This window comes from Taudactylus pleione, unplaced genomic scaffold (genome assembly GCF_031769625.1).
Source record: "Taudactylus pleione unplaced genomic scaffold, aTauple2 ptg001270l, whole genome shotgun sequence".
Lineage (NCBI taxonomy): Eukaryota > Metazoa > Chordata > Amphibia > Anura > Myobatrachidae > Taudactylus > Taudactylus pleione.
This window is the reverse complement of record NW_028285670.1, coordinates 590,001-600,000: the sequence shown is the minus strand read 5'-3', so window position 1 is coordinate 600,000 and position 10,000 is coordinate 590,001. Positions and strand designations below refer to the sequence as shown.

General features: G+C 37.5%; 6 non-coding genes and 29 pseudogenes across 6 annotated transcripts; all 35 read left to right on the top strand.

Moving 5' to 3' along the window:
- Positions 1 to 51: 51 nt before the first annotated feature.
- LOC148445786 (5S ribosomal RNA) lies at positions 52 to 170 on the top strand (annotated as a pseudogene).
- A 116-nt stretch (positions 171 to 286) lies between these two features.
- On the top strand, positions 287 to 405 carry LOC148445785 (5S ribosomal RNA; annotated as a pseudogene).
- Positions 406 to 756: 351 nt separating this feature from the next.
- Positions 757 to 875, top strand: LOC148445784 (5S ribosomal RNA; annotated as a pseudogene).
- A 116-nt stretch (positions 876 to 991) lies between these two features.
- LOC148445783 (5S ribosomal RNA) lies at positions 992 to 1,110 on the top strand (annotated as a pseudogene).
- A 115-nt stretch (positions 1,111 to 1,225) lies between these two features.
- LOC148445782 (5S ribosomal RNA) lies at positions 1,226 to 1,344 on the top strand. Its single transcript, XR_015875315.1, has one exon. It is a non-coding gene; the product is annotated as a 5S ribosomal RNA (ribosomal RNA).
- A 116-nt stretch (positions 1,345 to 1,460) lies between these two features.
- Positions 1,461 to 1,579, top strand: LOC148445781 (5S ribosomal RNA; annotated as a pseudogene).
- Positions 1,580 to 1,930: 351 nt separating this feature from the next.
- On the top strand, positions 1,931 to 2,049 carry LOC148445780 (5S ribosomal RNA; annotated as a pseudogene).
- A 116-nt stretch (positions 2,050 to 2,165) lies between these two features.
- On the top strand, positions 2,166 to 2,284 carry LOC148445779 (5S ribosomal RNA). Its single transcript, XR_015875313.1, has one exon. It is a non-coding gene; the product is annotated as a 5S ribosomal RNA (ribosomal RNA).
- Positions 2,285 to 2,400: 116 nt separating this feature from the next.
- Positions 2,401 to 2,519, top strand: LOC148445778 (5S ribosomal RNA; annotated as a pseudogene).
- Positions 2,520 to 2,634: 115 nt separating this feature from the next.
- Positions 2,635 to 2,753, top strand: LOC148445777 (5S ribosomal RNA; annotated as a pseudogene).
- A 116-nt stretch (positions 2,754 to 2,869) lies between these two features.
- On the top strand, positions 2,870 to 2,988 carry LOC148445776 (5S ribosomal RNA). The gene has a single exon (XR_015875435.1). It is a non-coding gene; the product is annotated as a 5S ribosomal RNA (ribosomal RNA).
- Positions 2,989 to 3,339: 351 nt separating this feature from the next.
- LOC148445775 (5S ribosomal RNA) lies at positions 3,340 to 3,458 on the top strand (annotated as a pseudogene).
- Positions 3,459 to 3,573: 115 nt separating this feature from the next.
- On the top strand, positions 3,574 to 3,692 carry LOC148445774 (5S ribosomal RNA; annotated as a pseudogene).
- A 115-nt stretch (positions 3,693 to 3,807) lies between these two features.
- Positions 3,808 to 3,926, top strand: LOC148445773 (5S ribosomal RNA; annotated as a pseudogene).
- Positions 3,927 to 4,042: 116 nt separating this feature from the next.
- LOC148445772 (5S ribosomal RNA) lies at positions 4,043 to 4,161 on the top strand (annotated as a pseudogene).
- Positions 4,162 to 4,512: 351 nt separating this feature from the next.
- LOC148445771 (5S ribosomal RNA) lies at positions 4,513 to 4,631 on the top strand (annotated as a pseudogene).
- Positions 4,632 to 4,746: 115 nt separating this feature from the next.
- Positions 4,747 to 4,865, top strand: LOC148445770 (5S ribosomal RNA; annotated as a pseudogene).
- A 116-nt stretch (positions 4,866 to 4,981) lies between these two features.
- On the top strand, positions 4,982 to 5,100 carry LOC148445769 (5S ribosomal RNA; annotated as a pseudogene).
- Positions 5,101 to 5,215: 115 nt separating this feature from the next.
- On the top strand, positions 5,216 to 5,334 carry LOC148445768 (5S ribosomal RNA; annotated as a pseudogene).
- A 116-nt stretch (positions 5,335 to 5,450) lies between these two features.
- On the top strand, positions 5,451 to 5,569 carry LOC148445767 (5S ribosomal RNA; annotated as a pseudogene).
- A 116-nt stretch (positions 5,570 to 5,685) lies between these two features.
- On the top strand, positions 5,686 to 5,804 carry LOC148445766 (5S ribosomal RNA; annotated as a pseudogene).
- Positions 5,805 to 5,920: 116 nt separating this feature from the next.
- LOC148445765 (5S ribosomal RNA) lies at positions 5,921 to 6,039 on the top strand (annotated as a pseudogene).
- A 351-nt stretch (positions 6,040 to 6,390) lies between these two features.
- Positions 6,391 to 6,509, top strand: LOC148445764 (5S ribosomal RNA; annotated as a pseudogene).
- A 116-nt stretch (positions 6,510 to 6,625) lies between these two features.
- Positions 6,626 to 6,744, top strand: LOC148445763 (5S ribosomal RNA; annotated as a pseudogene).
- A 115-nt stretch (positions 6,745 to 6,859) lies between these two features.
- Positions 6,860 to 6,978, top strand: LOC148445762 (5S ribosomal RNA). The gene has a single exon (XR_015875312.1). It is a non-coding gene; the product is annotated as a 5S ribosomal RNA (ribosomal RNA).
- A 116-nt stretch (positions 6,979 to 7,094) lies between these two features.
- Positions 7,095 to 7,213, top strand: LOC148445761 (5S ribosomal RNA; annotated as a pseudogene).
- A 351-nt stretch (positions 7,214 to 7,564) lies between these two features.
- On the top strand, positions 7,565 to 7,683 carry LOC148445760 (5S ribosomal RNA; annotated as a pseudogene).
- Positions 7,684 to 7,799: 116 nt separating this feature from the next.
- LOC148445759 (5S ribosomal RNA) lies at positions 7,800 to 7,918 on the top strand. The gene has a single exon (XR_015875311.1). It is a non-coding gene; the product is annotated as a 5S ribosomal RNA (ribosomal RNA).
- Positions 7,919 to 8,034: 116 nt separating this feature from the next.
- On the top strand, positions 8,035 to 8,153 carry LOC148445758 (5S ribosomal RNA; annotated as a pseudogene).
- Positions 8,154 to 8,268: 115 nt separating this feature from the next.
- On the top strand, positions 8,269 to 8,387 carry LOC148445757 (5S ribosomal RNA; annotated as a pseudogene).
- A 116-nt stretch (positions 8,388 to 8,503) lies between these two features.
- LOC148445756 (5S ribosomal RNA) lies at positions 8,504 to 8,622 on the top strand. The gene has a single exon (XR_015875434.1). It is a non-coding gene; the product is annotated as a 5S ribosomal RNA (ribosomal RNA).
- A 351-nt stretch (positions 8,623 to 8,973) lies between these two features.
- LOC148445755 (5S ribosomal RNA) lies at positions 8,974 to 9,092 on the top strand (annotated as a pseudogene).
- A 115-nt stretch (positions 9,093 to 9,207) lies between these two features.
- Positions 9,208 to 9,326, top strand: LOC148445754 (5S ribosomal RNA; annotated as a pseudogene).
- A 115-nt stretch (positions 9,327 to 9,441) lies between these two features.
- Positions 9,442 to 9,560, top strand: LOC148445753 (5S ribosomal RNA; annotated as a pseudogene).
- Positions 9,561 to 9,675: 115 nt separating this feature from the next.
- Positions 9,676 to 9,794, top strand: LOC148445752 (5S ribosomal RNA; annotated as a pseudogene).
- Positions 9,795 to 10,000: the final 206 nt, after the last annotated feature.

Here is a 10,000-nt window from a genome sequence, read left to right as displayed (position 1 = left end):
AATTTACTTGAGTTAAGAAGTAAAAGAGGTCTAAAGTTAATGTTTTTGAGCACCTACAGCCAAACCACGCTGGACTTGCCCAATCTCATCTGATCTTGGAAACTATGCAGTGTTGGGCCTGGTTAGTACTTGGATGGGAGACCACCTGGGAATACCAGGAGCTGTAGATAATTTTATACTGCCATAACATTCTTTTCTATTACATTTTACATTTAATTTTTTCAACTTATCAATGAATTTACTTGAGTTAAGAAGTAAAAGAGGTCTAAAGTTAATATTTTTGAGCACCTACAGCCAAACCACACTGAACATGCCCAATCTTGTCTGATCTTGGAAGCTATGCAGTGTTGGGCCTGGTTAGTACTTGGATGGGAGACCCCATGGGAATACCCGGTGCTGTAGGTAATTTTATATAGCCATAACATTCTTTTCTATTACATTTTACAATACATTTTTTCATCTTATCAATGAATTTACTTGAGTTAAGAAGTAAAAGAGGTCTAAAGTTAATGTTTTTGAGCACCTACAGTCAAAACACACTGGACATGCCCAATCTCGTCTGATCTTGTAAGCCTTGCTGTGTTGGGCCTGGTTTGTACTTGGATGGGAGACCACCTGGGAATACCAGTTGCTGTAGGAAATTTTATACAGCCAAAACATTCTTTTCTTTTTCATTTTACATTTAATTTTTTCAACTTATCATTGAATTTACTTGAGTTAAGAAGTAAAAGAGATCTAAAGTTAATGTTTTTGAGCACCTACAGCCAAACCACACTGCACATGCCCAATCTTGTTTGATCTTGGAAGCTATGCAGTGTTGGGCCTGGTTAGTACTTTGATGGAAGACCACCTGGGAATACCAGGTGCTGTAGGTAATTTTATACTGCCATAACATTCTTTTCTATTACATTTTACATTTAATTTTTTCAACTTATCAATGAATTTACTTGAGTTAAGAAGTAATAGAGGTCTAAAGTTAATGGTTTTGGGCACCTACAGCCAAACCACACTGGACGTGCCCAATCTCGTCTGATCTTGGAAGCTATGTAGTGTTGGGCCTGCTTAGTACTTGGATGGGAGACCACCTGGGAATACCAGGTGCTGTATGTAATTTTAGACAGCCAAAACATTATTTTCTATTATATTTCCATTTAATTTTTTCAACTTATCAATGAATTTACTTGATTTAAGAAGTAAAAGAGGTCTAAAGTTAATGTTTTTGAGCACCTACAGCCAAACCACACTGGACATGCCCAATCTCGTCTGATCTTGGAAGCTATGCAGTGTTGGGCCTGGTTAGTACTTGGATGGGAGACCACCTGGGAATACCAGGTGCTGTAGGTAATTTTATACAGCTATAACATTCTTTTCTATTACATTTTACATTTAATTTTTTCAACTTATCAATGAATTTACTTGAGTTAAGAAGTAATAGAGGTCTAAAGTTAATGTTTTTGAGCACCTACAGCCAAACCACACTGGACATGCCCAATCTCGTCTGATCTTGGAAGCTATGCAGTGTTGGGCCTGGTTAGTACATGGATGGGAGACCCCCTGGGAATACCAGGTGCTGTAGGTAATTTTATGCAGCCATAACATTCTTTTCTATTACATTTTACATTTAATTTTTTCAACTTATCAATGAATTTACTTGAGTTAAGAAGTAATAGAGGTGTAAATTTAATGCTTTTGAGCACCTACAGCCAAACCACACTGGACATGCCCAATCTCGTCTGATCTTGTAAGCCTTGCTGTGTTGGGCCTGGTTTGTACTTGGATGGGAGACCACCTGGGAATACCAGTTGCTGTAGGAAATTTTATACAGCCAAAACATTCTTTTCTATTACATTTTACATTTAATTTTTTCAACTTATCATTGAATTTACTTGAGTTAAGAAGTAAAAGAGATCTAAAGTTAAAGCTTTTGAGCACCTACAGTCAAACCACACTGGACATGCCCAATCTCGTCTGATCTTGGAAGCTATGCAGTGTTGGGCCTGGTTAGTACATGTATGGGAGACCCCCTGGGAATACCAGATGCTGTAGGTAATTTTATACTGCCATAACATTCTTTTCTATTACATTTTACATTTAATTTTTTCAACTTATCAATGAATTTGCTTGAGTTAAGAAGTAATAGAGGTGTAAATTTAATGCTTTTGAGCACCTACAGCCAAACCACACTGGACATGCCCAATCTCGTCTGATCTTGGAAGCTATGCAGTGTTGGGCCTGGTTAGTACTTGGATGGGAGACCACCTGGGAATACCAGGTGCTGTAGGTAATTTTATACAGCCATAACATTCTTTTCTATTACATTTTACATTTAATTTTTTCAACTTATCAATGAATTTACTTGAGTTAAGAAGTAATAGAGGTCTAAAGTTAATGTTTTTGAGCACCTACAGCCAAACCACACTGGACATGCCCAATCTCGTCTGATCTTGGAAGCTATGTAGTGTTGGGCCTGGTTAGTACTTGGATGGGAGACCACCTGGGAATACCAGGTGCTGTAGGTAACTTTATACTGCCATAACATTCTTTTCTATTACATTTTACATTTCATTTTTCAACTTATCATTGAATTTACTTGAGTTAAGAAGTAAAAGAGGTCTAAAGTTAATGTTTTTGAGCACCTAAAGCCAAACCACACTGGACATGCCCAATCTTGTCTGATCTTGGAAGCTATGCAGTGTTGAGCCTGGTTAGTACTTGGATGGGAGACCACCTGGGAATACCAGGTGCTGTACGTAATTTTATGCAGCCATAACATTCTTTTCTATTACATTTTACATTTAATTTTTTCAAATTATCAATGAATTTACTTGAGTTAAGAAGTAATAGAGGTCTAAAGTTAATGTTTTTGAGCACCTACAGCCAAACCACACTGGACATGCCCAATCTCGTCTGATCTTGGAAGCTATGCAGTGTTGGGCCTGGTTAGTACTTGGATGGGAGACCCCCTGGGAACACCAGGTGCTGTAGGTAATTTTATACTGCCATAACATTCTTTTCTATTACATTTTACATTTAATTTTTTCAACTTTTCAATGAATTTACTTGAGTTAAGAAGTAATAGAGGTCAAAATGTAATGCTTTTGAGCACCTACAGCCAAACCACACTGGACATGCCCAATCTCATCTGATCTTGTAAGCTTTGCTGTGTTGGGCCTGGTTTGTACTTGGATGGGAGACCACCTGGGAATACCAGTACCTGTTGGAAATTTTATACAGCCAAAACATTCTTTTCTATTAAATTTTACATTTAATATTTTCAACTTATCAATGAATTTACTTGAGTGAAGAAGTAAAAGAGGTCTAAAGTTAATGTTTTTGAGCACCTACAGCCAAACCACACTGGACATGCCCAATCTTGTTTGATCTTGGAAGTTATGCAGTGTTGGGCCTGGTTAGTACTTGGATGGGAGACAACCTGGGAATACCAGGTGCTGTATGTAATTTTATACTGCCATAACATTTTTTTCTATTACATTTTACATTTAATTTTTTCAGCTTATCAATGAATTTACTTGAGTTAAGAAGTAATAGAGGTCTAAAGTTAAGGCTTTGGGCACCTACAGCCAAACCACACTGGAAATGCCCAATCTCGTCTGATCTTGGAAGCTATGCAGTGTTGGGCCTGGTTAGTACTTCGATGGGAGACGACCTGGGAATACCAGGAGCTGTAGGTAATTTTATACTGCCAAAACATTCTTTTCTATTACATTTTACATTTCATTTTTCAACTTATCTTTGAATTTACTTGAGTTAAGAAGTAAAAGAGGTCTAAAGTTAATGTTTTTGAGCACTTACAGCCAAACCACACTGGACATGCCCAATCTCGTCTGATTTTGGAAGCTATGCAGTGTTGAGCCTGGTTAGTACTTGGATGGGAGACCACCTGGGAATACCAGGTGCTGTACGTAATTTTATGCAGCCATAACATTCTTTTCTATTACATTTTACATTTAATTTTTTCAACTTATCAATGAATTTACTTGAGTTAAGAAGTAATAGAGGTCTAAAGTTAATGTTTTTGAGCACCTACAGCCAAACCACACTGGACATGCCCAATCTCGTCTGATCTTGGAAGCTATGCAGTGTTGGGCCTGGTTAGTACTTGGATAGGAGACCCCCTGGGAATACCAGGTGCTGTAGGTAATTTTATACTGCCACAACATTCTTTTCTATTACATTTTACATTTAATTTTTTCAACTTTTCAATGAATTTACTTGAGTTAAGAAGTAATAGAGGTCAAAATTTAATGATATTGAGCTCCTACAGCCAAACCACACTGGACATGCCCAATCTCATCTGATCTTGTAAGCTTTGCTGTGTTGGGCCTGGTTTGTACTTGGATGGGAGACCACCTGGGAATACCAGTACCTGTTGGAAATTTTATACAGCCAAAACATTCTTTTCTATTACATTTTACATTTAATATTTTCAACTTATCAATGAATTTCCTTGAGTGAAGAAATAAAACAGGTCTAAAGTTAATGTGTTTAAGCATCTACAGCCAAACCACACTGGACATGCCCAATCTTGTTTGATCTTGGAAGCTATGCAGTGTTTGGCCTGGTTAGTACTTGGATGGGAGACCACCTGGGAATACCAGGTGCTGTATGTAATTTTATACTACCATAACATTCTTTTCTATTACATTTTACATTTAATTTTTTCAGCTTATCAATGAATTTACTTGAGTTAAGAAGTAATAGAGGTCTAAAGTTAAGGCTTTGTGCACCTACAGCCAAACCACACTGGAAATGCCCAATCTCGTCTGGTCTTGGAGGCTATGCAGTGTTGGGCCTGGTTAGTACTTGGATGGAAGACGACCTGGGAATACCAGGAGCTGTAGGTAATTTTATACTGCCATAACATTATTTTCTATTACATTTTACATTTAATTTTTTCAACTTATCAATGAATTTACTTGAGATAAGAAGTAATAGAGGTCTAAAGTTAATGTTTTTGAGCACCTACAGCCAAACCACACTGGACATGCCCAATCTCGTCTGATTTTGGAAGCTATGCTGTGCTGGGCCTGGTTAGTACATGGATGGGAGAACACCTGGGAATACCAGGTGCAATAGGTAATTTTATACTGCCATAACAATCTTTTCTATTACATTTTACATTTCATTTTTCAACTAATCATTGAATTTACTTGAGTTAAGAAGTAAAAGAGGTCTAAAGTTAATGTTTTTGAGCACCTACAGCCAAACCACACTGGACATGCCCAATCTCTTCTGATCTTGGAAGCTATGCAGTGTTGGGCCTGGTTAGTACTTGGATGGGAGACCACCTGGGAATGCCAGGTGCTGTAGGTAATTTTATGCAGCCATAACATTCTTTTCTATTACATTTTACTTTTAATTTTTTCAACTTATCAATGAATTTACTTGAGTTAAGAAGTAAAAGAGGTCTAAAGTTAATGCTTTTGAGCACCTACAGTCAAACCACAGAGGACATGCCCAATCTCATCTGATCTTGGAAGCTATGCAGTGTTGGGCCTGGTTAGTACTTGGATGGGAGACCACTTAGGAATACCAGGTGCTGTAGGTAATTTTATACTGCCATGATATTCTTTTCTATTACATTTTACATTTAATTTTTTCAACTTATCAATGAATTTACTTGAGTTAAGAAGTAAAAGAGGTCTAAAGTTAATGTTTTTGAGCACCTACAGCCAAACCACGCTGGACTTGCCCAATCTCATCTGATCTTGGAAACTATGCAGTGTTGGGCCTGGTTAGTACTTGGATGGGAGACCACCTGGGAATACCAGGAGCTGTAGATAATTTTATACTGCCATAACATTCTTTTCTATTACATTTTACATTTAATTTTTTCAACTTATCAATGAATTTACTTGAGTTAAGAAGTAAAAGAGGTCTAAAGTTAATATTTTTGAGCACCTACAGCCAAACCACACTGAACATGCCCAATCTTGTCTGATCTTGGAAGCTATGCAGTGTTGGGCCTGGTTAGTACTTGGATGGGAGACCCCATGGGAATACCCGGTGCTGTAGGTAATTTTATATAGCCATAACATTCTTTTCTATTACATTTTACAATACATTTTTTCATCTTATCAATGAATTTACTTGAGTTAAGAAGTAAAAGAGGTCTAAAGTTAATGTTTTTGAGCACCTACAGTCAAAACACACTGGACATGCCCAATCTCGTCTGATCTTGTAAGCCTTGCTGTGTTGGGCCTGGTTTGTACTTGGATGGGAGACCACCTGGGAATACCAGTTGCTGTAGGAAATTTTATACAGCCAAAACATTCTTTTCTTTTTCATTTTACATTTAATTTTTTCAACTTATCATTGAATTTACTTGAGTTAAGAAGTAAAAGAGATCTAAAGTTAATGTTTTTGAGCACCTACAGCCAAACCACACTGCACATGCCCAATCTTGTTTGATCTTGGAAGCTATGCAGTGTTGGGCCTGGTTAGTACTTTGATGGAAGACCACCTGGGAATACCAGGTGCTGTAGGTAATTTTATACTGCCATAACATTCTTTTCTATTACATTTTACATTTAATTTTTTCAACTTATCAATGAATTTACTTGAGTTAAGAAGTAATAGAGGTCTAAAGTTAATGGTTTTGGGCACCTACAGCCAAACCACACTGGACGTGCCCAATCTCGTCTGATCTTGGAAGCTATGTAGTGTTGGGCCTGCTTAGTACTTGGATGGGAGACCACCTGGGAATACCAGGTGCTGTATGTAATTTTAGACAGCCAAAACATTATTTTCTATTATATTTCCATTTAATTTTTTCAACTTATCAATGAATTTACTTGATTTAAGAAGTAAAAGAGGTCTAAAGTTAATGTTTTTGAGCACCTACAGCCAAACCACACTGGACATGCCCAATCTCGTCTGATCTTGGAAGCTATGCAGTGTTGGGCCTGGTTAGTACTTGGATGGGAGACCACCTGGGAATACCAGGTGCTGTAGGTAATTTTATACAGCTATAACATTCTTTTCTATTACATTTTACATTTAATTTTTTCAACTTATCAATGAATTTACTTGAGTTAAGAAGTAATAGAGGTCTAAAGTTAATGTTTTTGAGCACCTACAGCCAAACCACACTGGACATGCCCAATCTCGTCTGATCTTGGAAGCTATGCAGTGTTGGGCCTGGTTAGTACATGGATGGGAGACCCCCTGGGAATACCAGGTGCTGTAGGTAATTTTATGCAGCCATAACATTCTTTTCTATTACATTTTACATTTAATTTTTTCAACTTATCAATGAATTTACTTGAGTTAAGAAGTAATAGAGGTGTAAATTTAATGCTTTTGAGCACCTACAGCCAAACCACACTGGACATGCCCAATCTCGTCTGATCTTGTAAGCCTTGCTGTGTTGGGCCTGGTTTGTACTTGGATGGGAGACCACCTGGGAATACCAGTTGCTGTAGGAAATTTTATACAGCCAAAACATTCTTTTCTATTACATTTTACATTTAATTTTTTCAACTTATCATTGAATTTACTTGAGTTAAGAAGTAAAAGAGATCTAAAGTTAATGCTTTTGAGCACCTACAGTCAAACCACACTGGACATGCCCAATCTCGTCTGATCTTGGAAGCTATGCAGTGTTGGGCCTGGTTAGTACATGTATGGGAGACCCCCTGGGAATACCAGATGCTGTAGGTAATTTTATACTGCCATAACATTCTTTTCTATTACATTTTACATTTAATTTTTTCAACTTATCAATGAATTTGCTTGAGTTAAGAAGTAATAGAGGTGTAAATTTAATGCTTTTGAGCACCTACAGCCAAACCACACTGGACATGCCCAATCTCGTCTGATCTTGGAAGCTATGCAGTGTTGGGCCTGGTTAGTACTTGGATGGGAGACCACCTGGGAATACCAGGTGCTGTAGGTAATTTTATACAGCCATAACATTCTTTTCTATTACATTTTACATTTAATTTTTTCAACTTATCAATGAATTTACTTGAGTTAAGAAGTAATAGAGGTCTAAAGTTAATGTTTTTGAGCACCTACAGCCAAACCACACTGGACATGCCCAATCTCGTCTGATCTTGGAAGCTATGTAGTGTTGGGCCTGGTTAGTACTTGGATGGGAGACCACCTGGGAATACCAGGAGCTGTAGGTAACTTTATACTGCCATAACATTCTTTTCTATTACATTTTACATTTCATTTTTCAACTTATCATTGAATTTACTTGAGTTAAGAAGTAAAAGAGGTCTAAAGTTAATGTTTTTGAGCACCTAAAGCCAAACCACACTGGACATGCCCAATCTTGTCTGATCTTGGAAGCTATGCAGTGTTGAGCCTGGTTAGTACTTGGATGGGAGACCACCTGGGAATACCAGGTGCTGTACGTAATTTTATGCAGCCATAACATTCTTTTCTATTACATTTTACATTTAATTTTTTCAAATTATCAATGAATTTACTTGAGTTAAGAAGTAATAGAGGTCTAAAGTTAATGTTTTTGAGCACCTACAGCCAAACCACACTGGACATGCCCAATCTCGTCTGATCTTGGAAGCTATGCAGTGTTGGGCCTGGTTAGTACTTGGATGGGAGACCCCCTGGGAACACCAGGTGCTGTAGGTAATTTTATACTGCCATAACATTCTTTTCTATTACATTTTACATTTAATTTTTTCAACTTTTCAATGAATTTACTTGAGTTAAGAAGTAATAGAGGTCAAAATGTAATGCTTTTGAGCACCTACAGCCAAACCACACTGGACATGCCCAATCTCATCTGATCTTGTAAGCTTTGCTGTGTTGGGCCTGGTTTGTACTTGGATGGGAGACCACCTGGGAATACCAGTACCTGTTGGAAATTTTATACAGCCAAAACATTCTTTTCTATTAAATTTTACATTTAATATTTTCAACTTATCAATGAATTTACTTGAGTGAAGAAGTAAAAGAGGTCTAAAGTTAATGTTTTTGAGCACCTACAGCCAAACCACACTGGACATGCCCAATCTTGTTTGATCTTGGAAGTTATGCAGTGTTGGGCCTGGTTAGTACTTGGATGGGAGACAACCTGGGAATACCAGGTGCTGTATGTAATTTTATAATGCCATAACATTTTTTTCTATTACATTTTACATTTAATTTTTTCAGCTTATCAATGAATTTACTTGAGTTAAGAAGTAATAGAGGTCTAAAGTTAAGGCTTTGGGCACCTACAGCCAAACCACACTGGAAATGCCCAATCTCGTCTGATCTTGGAAGCTATGCAGTGTTGGGCCTGGTTAGTACTTCGATGGGAGACGACCTGGGAATACCAGGAGCTGTAGGTAATTTTATACTGCCAAAACATTCTTTTCTATTACATTTTACATTTCATTTTTCAACTTATCTTTGAATTTACTTGAGTTAAGAAGTAAAAGAGGTCTAAAGTTAATGTTTTTGAGCACCTACAGCCAAACCACACTGGACATGCCCAATCTCGTCTGATCTTGGAAGCTATGCAGTGTTGAGCCTGGTTAGTACTTGGATGGGAGACCACCTGGGAATGCCAGGTGCTGTACGTAATTTTATGCAGCCATAACATTCTTTTCTATTACATTTTACATTAATTTTTTCAACTTATCAATGAATTTACTTGAGTTAAGAAGTAATAGACGTCTAAAGTTAATGTTTTTGAGCACCTACAGCCAAACCACACTGGACATGCCCAATCTCGTCTGATCTTGGAAGCTATGCAGTGTTCGGCCTGGTTAGTACTTGGATGGGAGAACCCCTGGGAACACCAGGTGCTGTAGGTAATTTTATACTGCCATAACATTCTTTTCTATTACATTTTACATTTAATTTTTTCAACTTTTCAATGAATTTACTTGAGTTAAGAAGTAATAGAGGTCAAAATGTAATGCTTTTGAGCACCTACAGCCAAACCACACTGGACATGCCCAATCTCATCTGATCTTGTAAGCTTTGCTGTGTTGGGCCTGGTTTGTACTTGGATGGGAGA